Here is a 13,750-nt window from a genome sequence, read left to right on the forward strand (position 1 = left end):
TTAGAGGACTGGTGGATCCTGCAGTTTGAGATAACTTGGTTCCAGGAAGGGTGAAATGATAAAAAAAATAAGATTAAGACCCAGGGCACAGCAATCCCACTACTGGGCATATACCCTGAGAAGACCATAATTCAAAAAGACACACGGACCCCAATGTTCATGCAGCACAATTTACAATAGCCAGACATGGAAGTCACCTAAATGTCTACTGACAGATGAATGGATAAAGAAGATGTGGTACATATATAAGATGGAATATTGTGTGTGTTAGTCGCTCAGTCATGCCCAACTCTTTGCGATCCCATGGCCATTTAAAAAAAAAAAAAGAGTCATTTGTGGTGATGTGGATAAACCTCAAGTCCGTCGTACACAGTGAAGTAGGTCAAACAGAGTGAAGTAGATCAGGGAGAGAAAAACAAATATTACATATTAATGCATGTCTAAATGGAATCTAGAAAAATGGCACTGATGAACCCATTTGCAGGTTAGGAATAAAGATGCAGGCGCAGAGAACAGGTACACGGACAAGGTGGGGGTGGGGAAAGGAGGTCAGAGGAATTGGAAAGCAGCATTGACATATATACACAGCCATGTGTAAAATAGCTAGCTAGTGCAAAGCTGCTGGGTAGCACAGGAAGCTCAGGTTGGTGCTCTGTGATGACCTAGATGGATAGGATGGGGCGTGGGGTAGAAGGAAGTCTCAAGAGGGGTATATGTATGCGACTGTGCTAAGCTGCTTCAGTTGTGTCCAACTCTTTGGGACCCCATGGACTATAGGCTGCCAGGCTCCTCTGTCCACGGGATTCTTCAGGCAAGAATACTGGAGTGGGTTGCCATGCCCTCCTCCATAGGATCTTCCTGATTCAGGGATCTAAGTCTGTCTTACATAGCCTGCATTGGCAGGCAGATTCTTCACCACTAGTGCCATCTAGGAAGCCTGGGCTACTTGTTACTGTTCAGTCGCTAAGTCATGTCCAACTCTTTGTGACCCCATGGACTGCAGCACACCAGGCTTCCCCGTCTTTCACTATCTCCCGGAGTTTGCTCAAACTCATGTTCATTGAATCTGTTGTGCTATCCAACAGATGGCACACCCCCTGATAGGGGTGATCCTCTTTCACCCCTTCTCCTCCTGCTCTAAATCTTTCCCAGCATCAGGGTCTTTACCAGGGAGTTGGCTCTTCCCATCAAGTGGCCAAAGTATTGGAGCTTCAGCATCAGTCCTTCCAATGAATATTCAGGATCGATTTCCTATATGACTGACTGTTTTGAAAGCCCAGATATATGTATACATATAGCTGATTCATGTTGTTGCACATCAGAAGAAAAACACAAAAATGTAAAGCAGTTATACTCAAATAAATATACTGCAAGGATATATTGTTCAGCATGGAATATAGCCAATATTTTATAACTTAAAATGGAGTAAAATTTATAAAAATTTCAAATTACTATGTGGTACACATAAAACTAATATTGTAAATCAAATATGCTTCAGTTTAAAAAAAAGAATGAAATATTTCAGACTTATGAAAAGATAAAAATAATGAGCACCCACATAACCAGAACACTGCTTTAGCCCTGTTTCATTTCCTTCCTTTAATATATATTAGTTAGAAGTTACACATTCAGAGGACTTCCCTGGCAGTTCAGGCATTAAGACTCTGCTCTACTAATGCATGGGCGAGAATTTGATCTCTGGTTAAGGATTTAAGATCTCATATTTAAGATCCCATAGGCCAAGCAGCATGGACAAAGGATAAACAAATTAAAAAATAAAGACTAAGTCCTGGGGCATATACCAGGACAAAACTGTAATTCAAAAGGATACATGTGGACTTCCCTGATGGTGTAGTAGTTAGGAATCTACCTGCTAATGCAGGGGACATGGGTTTGATCCCTGGTCCAGGAAGATTCCACATGCCATGAGAAAACTAGGCCCATGTGCCACAACTGCTGAGCCTGAGCTTGGCAACAAGAGAAGCCACTGCAATGAGGAGCCCAAGCACTGCAGTGAAGAGCAGCCCCTACTTGTCACAGTTAGAGAAAGCACGTGTGCAGCAAGGAAGACCAAGCACAGCTGAAATAAAAAATACAAGTAAAAAGGATACATGAACCCCTAAGTTCATAGCAGCACTATTCACAATAGCCAAAACATGGAAGAAACCTACATCTCCCTCTACAGATAAATAGATAAGAAGTAGGAGTACGTATATGCAATGATATACTATTCAGCTGTAAAAAGAACAAAACCATTTGCAGCAGCATGGATGCGACTGGAGATTATCAAATGAAGTGAAATACAGAAAGAGAAAGAAAAATATCAAGTGATATCACTTATATATGGAATTTAAAATGTGACACAAATGAACACGTCTACAAAACGGAAACAGACTCACAGACTACAGAGCAGACTTGTGGTTCACGAGGTAGAGGGGAGCAGAAGAGGGACAAGCTGGGTATTTGGGGTGAGCAGATTCAAACTATTGCCTTCAGAATGCATATACAAGGTTCTACTGTATATCACAAGGAACTATATCCAGTCTCCTGGGGTAAATCATGATGGAAAAGAATATTTAAAAGAGAATGTATGCGTGTTTAAAACTGAGCAAAACTGTTTTAAACTGAGTTTAAAACTTTGCTGTACAGCAAAGATTGACACACACTAAAAAAAAAAAAGATTGATGCTCACTGTAAAAGAACTACAATTTTTAAAAAGTAATAAAAAGAATATCAATACATGAAACAAGAACAAAAGAAATTAAACACTGTCAATTTTTTTTTCTGACAGAGTTAAAAAAAAAAAAGATTAAGAACTGAGGAAAGATACCTCTGAAAGAGACAAATATCTTTTAAGCTTGAGGCCCTGAGGGGGATCCAACCACTGGTCAGAAAATTCCTAAAACACAGACTCTTTAAGCGCTGCTAACCCCCTTGCAGCAGCCCTGTTCTCCCGGTTCAGAAGTCTAGTGGGGAGTGTTGGTTTGTGCAGACTTAGGAGCACTTTGTGGAGAAGGAAATGGCAACCCATTCCAGTATTCTTGCCTAGAAAATCCTGCAGACAGAGGAACCTGGTGGGCTGCTGTCCATAGGGTCACACAGAGTCGGACACGATTGAAGCGACTTAGCATGCATGCATTGGAGAAGGAAATGGCAACCCACTCCAGTGTTCTTGCTTGGAGAATTCCAGGGACAGAGGAGCCTGGTGGACTACTGTCCATGGGGTCACACAGAGTTGGACACGACTGAAGCAACTTAGCAGCAGCAGCAGCAGGATCACTTTGGCCACCTGATGTGAAGAACTGACTCATTGGAAAAGACCCTGATGCTGGGAAAGATTGAAGGCAGGAGGAGAAGGGGATAACAGAGGATGAGATGGTTGGATGGCATCACTGACTCAATGGACATGGGTTTGGGTGGACTCTGGGAGTTGGTGATGGACAGGGAGGCCTGATGTGCTGCGGTTCATGGGGTCACAAAGAGTCAGACACGACTGAGCAACTGAACTGAAAACCCAAGCAGAGTGACCTCATAATTTTGGTAGGGGCAATATGGTCTCTCTTGTCTATTCACCAGCTAAGCAAGCCCAAAGTTAACCTGGTTCCTTCCCTTTCTCAGACCTGAATGACCATTGCTTTTCCTCTCCTAGCCATTGCTTATTGACCCTTTTGTTTACATTTGTGTGTTTAGCTTCCAACAGTAGTGGAAGCAGGGTAGTGCACTTGGCCCTGCACATGACATCACCTAAGGGGTGGGCAGACCACCTAAGCCACCCTAGGCCCGACTGCCAGACACACCCCTGCCTTCGCTCCATGCAAGGGACAGGCTGGCCTGCCTCAGGGAGTGAGTAAGCTAGGGAACCTGTCGTTTGTTCCTGCTCCCCTCTGCTGCAGCAGGGGCCTTAATAGAGCATTACCGAAAAAGTGGGATTTTTGATACAAAAGTCCCTTGCCATTTTCCTTTCAATCTTTCTACACACACACACATACACACAGTGGAACATCACTAATCATAGCTGTAAAGAAGAATGAAATAATGCCATTTGCAGCAATATGGACGAACCTAGAGATTTTCATACTAAGGGAAGGCAGACAAAAAAAAAATACATCCCTTATAGGTGGAATCTAAAAAGATACAAATGAACTTATTTACAAAAGAGAAACAGACTCACAAAAACAAATGGTATGGTTGCTAGAGGTGAAAGTTTAGGAGGAATTATGAATTAGGAGTTGGGGGTTAACATATACACACTACTATCTATAAAATAGATAATCAGGGATTTCCTGGAGGTCCAGTGCTTAGAACTTGGAGTCTCCCTGCCGAGGGCCCAGAAGAATCCTTGGTTGGCAACTGAGATCTTGCAAGCTGTGCAGTGTGACCATAAATAAATGAATAAATAGGCTTTAAAATAAACTAGATAATCAACAGGCTTCCCTGATTGCACAGTGGTAAAGAATCCACCTGCAAAGTCTTTGCAGGAGGTGAAGGAGACGTGGGTTTGTTCCCTGGGTAGGGAAGATCCCCTGGAGGAGATCCCTGGAGGGGAGGGATCTGGAGGCAATCCACTCCATTATTCTTGCCTGGAAAATCCCATGGACAGAGGAGCTTGGCGGGCTACAGTCTGTAGGGTCACAAAGAGTCAGACATGACTGAGCACAGGAGAATTAGGACCTACTATGTAGCACAGAGAACTCCACTCAGTTAATAACCTATGTGGGTATATTACCACATGTAAAATAGATAACAGGCGGGAATTTACTGTATGAAGCAGGGAATACAAAGCCGGCGCTCCTTGCCAATCTAGAGAGGTGGGATGGGGAGGGAATGGGGAGGGTGGTATAAGAGGGAGGGAATATCTGCATATCTGTGACTGATTCATGTTGATGTACGGCAGAATGATCACAATATTGTGAAGCAATTATCCTCCAATAAAAATAAGTGAATAACCTATATGGGAAAAGAATCCAAAGAAGAATAGATCTATGTACATATACAACTGAACCACTTTGCTGTACATCTGAAACAAATAATTCAACTATATATCAATATAAAAATTAAATTAAAAAGAGAACAGTTTAGGTAGAGATCAGGAAAAGTCTGTGAAAATTAAAGTATATAATTTAAGTAAAAGTTCAGGATAAGAAGTAAGAAATACCCCAGTGTACTGACTGCTTTAAGTGCTAGACAAATGACAACACATGCATAACTTCTGACTGAACTGAACAGGCATTAGAAAGCAGTGGAATTAATAACGCTGCTCTTTGTGATATATGAAAGCTGTTGAGAACTTTTCCGGTAAGCGGCCTGAGCTGACCCTTGAAAATGGTGCGCTATTCACTCGACCCAGAAAACCCCACAAAATCATGCAAATCAAGAGGTTCAAATCTTCATGTTCACTTTAAGAACACTCGTGAGACTGCCCAGGCCATAAAGGGTATGCATATCCGAAAAGCCACCAAGTATCTGAAGGATGTCACTTTAAAGAAGCAATGTGTGCCGTTCCGTCGTTACAATGGTGGAGTTGGTAGGTGTGCACAGGCCAAACAGTGGGGCTGGACGCAGGGTCGGTGGCCCAAAAAGAGTGCTGAATTTTTACTACACATGCTCAGAAATGCAGAGAGTAATGCTGAGCTTAAGGGCTTAGATGTAGATTCTCTGGTCACTGAGCACATCCAAGTGAACAAAGCCCCCAAGACGCGGCGCAGGACTTACAGAGCTCACGGTCGGATCAACCCCTACATGAGCTCTCCCTGCCACATTGAGATGATCCTTACTGAAAAAGAACAGATTGTTCCTAAAGCAGAAGAGGAGGTTGCACAGAAGAAAAAGATATCCCAGAAGAAACTGAAGAAACAAAAACTTATGGCCCGGGAATAAATGCTGCAGAAAATAAATGCAAATAAAAGTAAAAAAAAAAAAAAAAAAAAGAAAGCTGTTGAGAGTAAATCCAAGAGTTCTCATCACACGGAAAAATAATTTTTTGCTTTTATTTTATATCTGTATGAGATGATGGATGTTCACAAAACTTACTGTGGTCGTTTCATGATGTATGTAAGTCAAATTAATATTCTGTACAATTTAAACTTAAGCAATGCTGAGGTCTCAATACAATTAGAAGAAAAAAGATTTCAAAAAAAATCTTGCTATTTTTAGGGAACTGATAACTAAAAGCAGCGTTCCTTCATTCATTCACTTATTTGTCAAGTGAACCTAGAATCAGAAGACTGCATTTTACCTGTCAATTGTGAGGAGTTATCTGAGAAAAACACTGAAATTTGTCTATAAATTTTAGGATCCTTCAGATAGTGCAGGCTATCTTTGGGGAAGAAAACTGGTTATTAAGGACAAGTTTGTATACACGCTATTCTCATCTCTGCTGTTAATTCTTAGGAGCCCACACTGGATGCAGGACTTGTCTTCTCCCCTTGCAATTGCCTTGGGGAAAGTATTTGCAGGTGCCTGTAGTTCAGTGGAGTTTTCTGGGTTATCTACATCTTGTTCATCTCTGCTCTTCAAGTCAGTTTGAGTCAGTGCTGTTAGTTTCTCCTCAAATCTTGTGAGAGGGAGGGCTTGATAGATTTTTGTTTTTGTCTAGAAAATAGCCACATCAACATTTCAAATGTATTTGAAATTCTGTTTTGGCCAATTAACTGTATTCCTGTACTTGGGGTTTGGCAAACTCTCTGTAAAAGGTCAGATGGTGAAAATTTTAGACTTTTCAGGCAAGTGGTCTGGTGCAGATATTTAATGCTGCTGTGAAAAACCATACATAAATGAAGAAATGGCCCTGTGTTACAGTAAAAATTTACTTGTGGCAATAGGTGGCAGGTTGGATTTGGCCTGGATGTGTGGTTTACTCCTTTTACTGGGGTAAATTCTTGCTTTTACTGGTTTACTCTTGGAATTTCTTTGTACTTATATATAAAATGTACTAATAAAAGCTAATATTATTGAGCACTACCTAGTCTATTCAAGATACTCTGCTAAGCACTTTACATGCATTATTTCATATAATTGTCTCAAACTTTGACATGGATACTGACATCCTTTTATCGGATGTGCATCTGAGGCTTGGAGAGCTTCAGTGACATGCTCAAGGTCACACAGGCAGGAAGTGGCCTGTTATTTGAAATAAGGTCAATATGAGCATCTTTTACCAAGTTAACAAGCTGCTAGTTCTATTAATTTTAGTTTAAATGGACTATATAAAGATACAACCATCCATTGATGAATGGATAAAAAAGATGTGGTATATATACACAATAGGATATTCCTCAGCCATCAGAAAAGGATGACGTCTTGCCACTTGCAACAACGTGTGTGGACACAGAGGGTATTATGCTAAGTGAAGCCAGTCAGAGAAAGGCAATACCACATGATTTCACTTACATGTAGAATAAAAGAAAAAACGAATAAACAAAACAGTGACAGACTCAAGGTTACAGGGAACAAACTGGGGTTGCCAGATGAGAGGAGAGGGGTAAGAGGTTGGGCAAAATGCATGAAGGAAAGCAGGAGGTACATTCTTACAGTTGTAAAGTCACAGGGATGTAATATACAACACAGTCAACTAGGTAATGTAAAGTCAATGATATTACTTATAGACATCATATTATCATATAGTAAATTTGTATGTTGGCAAATGATTGCTAGACTTATCAGGGTGACCATATCACAGTATATATAAATGTGAAATCATCTTGTAACCTTGAAACTAATATTGCATATCAGCTTTACATCAATTTTAAAAAAATTAAAGGGACACTACACTCAAACTTTGACATGTATACTGTCATCCTCATTTTACAGAATGTGCATCTGAGGCTTAGGGATCTTCAGTGATTTGCTCAAGTTTACACTGGATGAAGCACAAGCTGGAATCAAGATTGCCAGAAGAAATAGGAATCAAAATTGCTGGAAGAAATATCAGTAATCTCAGATACACAGAGGGCACCACCCTTATGGCAGAAAGTGAAGAGGAACTAAAGAGGCTCTTGATGAAAGTGTATAGGAGAGTGAAAAAGCTGGCTTAAAACTCAACATTCAGAAAACTAAGATCATGGCATCTGGTCCCATCACTTCATGTCAAATAGACGGGGAAACAACCGAAACAGTGACAGACTTTATTTTCTTGGGCTCCAAAATCACTTTAGATGGTGGCTGCAGCCTTGAAATGAAAAGACACTTGCTCCTTGGAAGAAAAGCTATGACCAAACTAAAAGCATATTAAAAAGCAGAGACAAAAAAAAAAAAAAAAAAGCAGAGACATTACTTTGCCAACAAAGGTCTGTCTAGTCAAAGCTGTGGTTTTTCCAGTAGGCGTGTATGGATGTGAAAGTTGTACTGTAAAGAAAGCTGAGCACCGAAGAATTGTTGCTTTCGAACTGTAGTGTTGGAGAAGACTCTTGAGAATCCCTTGGACTGCAAGGAGATCCAACCAGTCCATCCTAAAGGAAATCAGTCCTGAATATTCATTGGAAGGACTGACTGATTCTGAATCTGACGCTCCAGCACTTTGGAAACCTGATGCGAAGAACTGACTTATTGGAAAAGACCTGATGCTGGGAAGGATTGAAGGCAGGAAGAGAAGGGGATGACAGAGGATGAGATGGCATCACTGACTCCATGGACATGTGTTTGAGTAAGCTCTGGGAGTTGGTGATGGACAGGGAAGCCTGGTGTGCTACAGTTCATGCGGTTGCAGAGTTGGACACGACTGACCTGAACTGTCAGGACACAAATGGGCCTTTTACTCATTTGGCAATTCAGAGAGATGTGATCACTTGAGGGAAAAAAATTAGAGGTTGTAATATTCATTCAAAGTTTTTTTATTACTTACCATATGGGGACTTTGAAAAAACCTAAAAAAAAAAAAAAAAAAATTCAAGAAAGCAACCAAGAACTGAGTGTCAAGGAGAAATCCCGGAGATAGTTCAGCTCTCATAGAACATCTCACCCATACAACTCTTTAAGCCAGAAACTTCTCAGGGATTGAATAGGAATGGAGAGAAGTGGATAAATTCAGAATGTGCTTTGGAAGTAAATCACTAGTGCAGACATGCTAGAGGATTACATGGAATGCATGGAGGGGGGAAGGAGTCAAGAACCATATTAAGTTGAAGTGTGCAGGAGAAGCATGTTTCTATGAGGGAGACATGGGGTTAGAATGACGACTTCTGTTAAGGTCATAGTGAGTCTAGGATATTAAGATGCTCGAGATGGAATGACTGCTAACATTACCCTTTAATCAGGAAGGGGAAAGTGAAGGGGACCAAGATGAGGCAAAGAGCAGAGGAAGGTTTACGGGGGATGTGAGATGGCTCTGCATCTCAGCTCCTCTCAGTTCCTGAACCCTCTTCAGAGCTGACTTTAGAACAAGTGCCCCTGTTATGAGCTTTTCTTGATATGGCCACTTTGTTCTCAATGTTATTCCATCTTGTAACTTCATTTTACAATCAATCATGCGTTTGCTTAACATATACTTACTGAACTCTTTCTGCGTGCTAGTCTCTGCACTAAACTCTAGAATATGATTTATAAGGCACAGACTCTTAAATCCAGATAACTTTTTCCTCTTCTCAACTGTGTTATTCAACCCGAGTTCAAAAAGTAAAATTTACATGTAACAGGCACTGCTCTTAAAACCAGTCTTTATCCTCATAGCCATCAAGATAGCTTGCTATTTGCCATTTTCTGTCTATAGTGACTTTTCATAGTTTAAGGGTTTGTCCTTAGTTATTAGCAGAAAATCTCAGTGGCTGCTTTGTAGCCTGCACTCTGCTCCCATAGCCTGTTGCACAACTGCTCTCCCTGAGCCCAGAGTCTCAGAGACAGCTCTTCTCCAGGTTTTTTGTTTCTCTAGCTTATTCCTTCTCAAACTTTTTGGTCTCAAGGACTCTTTGCACTGAAAATGAAGGATGACAGAGAGCTTTTCTTCCTGTGGTTCTTTCTATGTTTACCCAATTTGATAATTTAATGCATGGAAACTTTAATAATTTATGTAATAATACACCCAATGTATTTTTTTCCTTTTTCAGCAAGTCCAGCAGCATGTGGGATCTTACTTCCCCAACAATGGGTGGAACCCATGCCCCCTGCCAAGGAAGCATGGAGTCTGAACCACTGGACAGCTAGCAAATGGGTTTAAACAATTTTTTAAAGAAATTATTTTACAGGAAAAGTGGTATATTTTACATTTTTGCAAACATCTTTAATGTCTGATGTAATAGGAAACAAGTTGATTCTCGTAATTGGGGTGATGTAACATGTCATGGAGCCTTTGGAAAACTCCACTGTACATTTGTGAGCGTGTAAGTAAGAAAAAACTGTTATGAAAACAATTTCACGGGGTCTCTTTCCCTAGTCTAGGTTCCCTGGACCTCACTTTGAGAACTCCTGTCCTCCTTAATCTACAAAATACACAAGCAGCTCATACTCAGCAACAAAAACAACCCAATCGAAAAATGGGTAGAAGACCTAGACAGACATTTCTCAAAGAAGACATTCAGTTGGCCAACACATATGAAAAGATGCTCAACATCACCAATTATTAGGGAAATGCAAATTAAAACTACACACCTCACACCAGTCAGAATGGCCATCATTGGGACTTCTCTGATGGTTCAGTGGTTAAGACTATGCACTCCCAATGCAGGGGGCCTGGGTTTGATCCTTGGTCTACTTCCGTGGTGGCTCAGATGGTAAAGGGTCCGTCTATAATGCAGGAGACCTGGGTTCAATCCCTGGGTTGGGAAGATCTGGAGAAGGAAATGGCAACTCACTCCAGTATTCTTGCCTGGAAAATCCCATGGACGGAGGAGCCTGGTAGCTACAGTCCATGGGGTCACAAAGAGTCAGATACAACTGAATGATTTCAATTTCACTTTCACTGGGAACTAGATCCTGCATGCAAATAAGAGTTTGCATGTCACAATGAAGATTGAGAACCTCCGTGCTATAACTAAAACCCAGCACAGCCAAATAAATAAATAAAATAAAGGAATAATGGCCATCATTAAAAAGTCTACAAATAACAAATCCTGGAGAGGGTGTGGAGAAAAGGGAACCTCCCTACACTGTTGGTGGGAATGTAAGTTGCCACTGTGGAAAACACTATGAAGGGGTTTCTCAGATTTTTCAGTATGATCCAACAATCCCAATCCTGGGCATATACCTGTACAAAACTATGATTCAAAAAAGTTCATGTACTCCTGTGTTCATAGCACTGTTCACAACAATCAAGATATGGGAGCAGCCTAAATGTCCATCCAAGGTGAGTGGAAAAAGAAGGTGAGGTATATACATACAGTAGAATACTACTCAGCAATAAAAGAGAATGAAAGAATATTTGTTGCCATTTTAGCAACACGGATGCGACCTGAGATTATCATAAGTGAAGTAAGTCAGAGAAAGACAAATACCAAATGATGCCACTTATATGTGGAATTTAAATATGACACCAGTGAACTTATCTACCAAACAGAAATACACTCACATAGGGGACAGACTTGTGGTTGCTGGGGGGAAGAGGGGAGAGGGAGGGATGGACTGGGAGTTAGGGGTGGGTAGATGCAAACTATTATATTTAGAATGGAGAAACAACAAGGTCTTATTGTAAAGCCCACAGAACTGTATCCAATCTCCTGTGATAAATCATAATGGAAAGGAATATGAAAAAAAATGTCTATGTGTATATAACTGAGTCACTTTGGTGTACAGGAGAGATTAACATAACATTGTAAATCAACTATACTTCAACTGGAAAAAAAAAAAGTACTGCTCCCTTAGCCTGTTCTATGTTGGGCAAGGTGCAGAGTGGATGTTGAGGGTTAGTTGAGAAAACTAATGTGGCTGATCTAGGTGTCCCATTTGAAAAAGATATAGACACCCCTCTTATTTAGTCCACATTGGTTTTGGTTGAATCTAGAATCATGGCAGTGTAACATCTTTACTATTTTACCACAGTAGGTACTAGAGCTCTTGGCAATGCTGGGTGTTTTAATACTGTTTTGTCTGCAACTCTGTCAAAGCTGTTTCATTGTTGTTTTTATCCCTGGTACTGAATGAGTCACTGAAGGATAATAGGAGTTTCCCTTTACTTAGACAATTGGTTCACAGTTCTGGAGTAGTTTTGCAAAATTGTCCATGAGAGACACATGCCCAGAACCTTAGAAGTGTTAGCAGCATGACAGAATTTGGGCCAGAGCCAATGACCTATCAGAGCAACTGAGTTATTTCAAACAGCCTTGTGTTCTTTTGCTCACCCCTACAACTAGTGACTGAAGGAAGACTGCATGCTGAGCTACTAGGAAGTGGGATTTTTGAGTCAGCAAAAGCAGGCGAAACTATTGTTTGTTCTCACTCCCTCCTGTTGTAGCAGGGGCCTCTGTAAAATCTTGCCTAAATTTCTAGTCTTAAGCTCTGATCAATTTCTACTAATTAAGGAGGCTGAGAACTCTGCTTAGTAACATATTTTGTGGTGCCCAATGTGGGGCTTGTCCCCTTCTGGGGGGAGGACCTGGGACCTCCAGGGCCACCAAACACAGCTTGCTCCTGGGTGACAAGTGGCCATGTGAGCCTCCTGTTTCAGCATCACCATGTCCGGTAACTCTGCCTTCCTGGCCCCTGAGGCCTCGTTCAGGCAATGCGTCTCGCTCCCCCTGGTCCCTTTCTCTCTCTTGACGTCTCTGCTTCTCTTTGAACTCTTCTCTGTCTGTGTGTCCTCTCTTACTTCTGTCCTATCCTTGCAAGAGTGCTGTCATCGGGCAACTACAGCATCCCTCCTCTCGGCCTGTGAGACCTGCTCCCTCTGGCCGACAGTGTCTCACCCTGATGGATGGTAAGCAGGTGGGGGGAGGTTCACCTCATACAGTGCATTCCTTGGTCCAGTGAGCTGTCTCTGACTGGAGATTTGTGACAGGGATATAGGATCAACCTCATTACATGTAGGCTCTGGAAATCCGATCATCCCATAATCCTCACTTTTATTTTCCTGCCACCAAGAGAAGTGTAGTTGGGGACAGTGCAGATGTCTATATACTGGTGTATGCGTGGGTGAGAGTCCCCCCTATGGGTCGTAGTCTCACACAGAAAGTACACGTCTCTGGTTTCCAGACTTGATCACCCTGGTGGGCAGTGGGCAGGGTGCTCCCTCCTTCACTGGCCCTTTCTGGAAACATGCAGGTTGGTGCCTGAATGAACACCTGCAGGGGGTGGGTGGAAATGGCATTTGTCACTTTTTCCTTCTTTTCTGTCCCTCCTCCTTTGACCTCTCCCTTGGCCCTCAACTCTATACTCCAGTCCCTTTATCCTGAGAACTTGTTTGTATCATTACGTTTATCAGCGGTATCTTTGTATGTGATGTAGTTTTGTCTGTCCAACTGCTTCTGCAAGTCTCTATTGACATTGCGGGCATGGTGGAGCACTTTAGCCTGCAGTGCAAACACAGCCCAGATTGCCTGAGACTCCAGCATTGGATTACTTAGTGGGATTGTAAAGAACAAAAAACACAAGAGCCCGCATTTCCCCTCTTCTGCTTTTGCAATGTGATTATTCTGCCTGGGCTCTCAGGAACTATTAATACCTGATTTAGCTGTGGTCTCTAAGACTGAGGTGAGAAGAAAAAAGAACATCATTTTAAGTTCAAGAAAGAAAGCCATGAGCTCTCTGGTCCCTGTAGAAATTAACTTATCTAGAGACTTGCCTTGTGGTCCATTGGTTAAGAATCTGCGCTCCCAATGCAGGGCCCTCT

Source organism: Odocoileus virginianus, chromosome 7, assembly GCF_023699985.2.
Source record: "Odocoileus virginianus isolate 20LAN1187 ecotype Illinois chromosome 7, Ovbor_1.2, whole genome shotgun sequence".
Taxonomy (NCBI): Eukaryota; Metazoa; Chordata; class Mammalia; order Artiodactyla; family Cervidae; genus Odocoileus; species Odocoileus virginianus.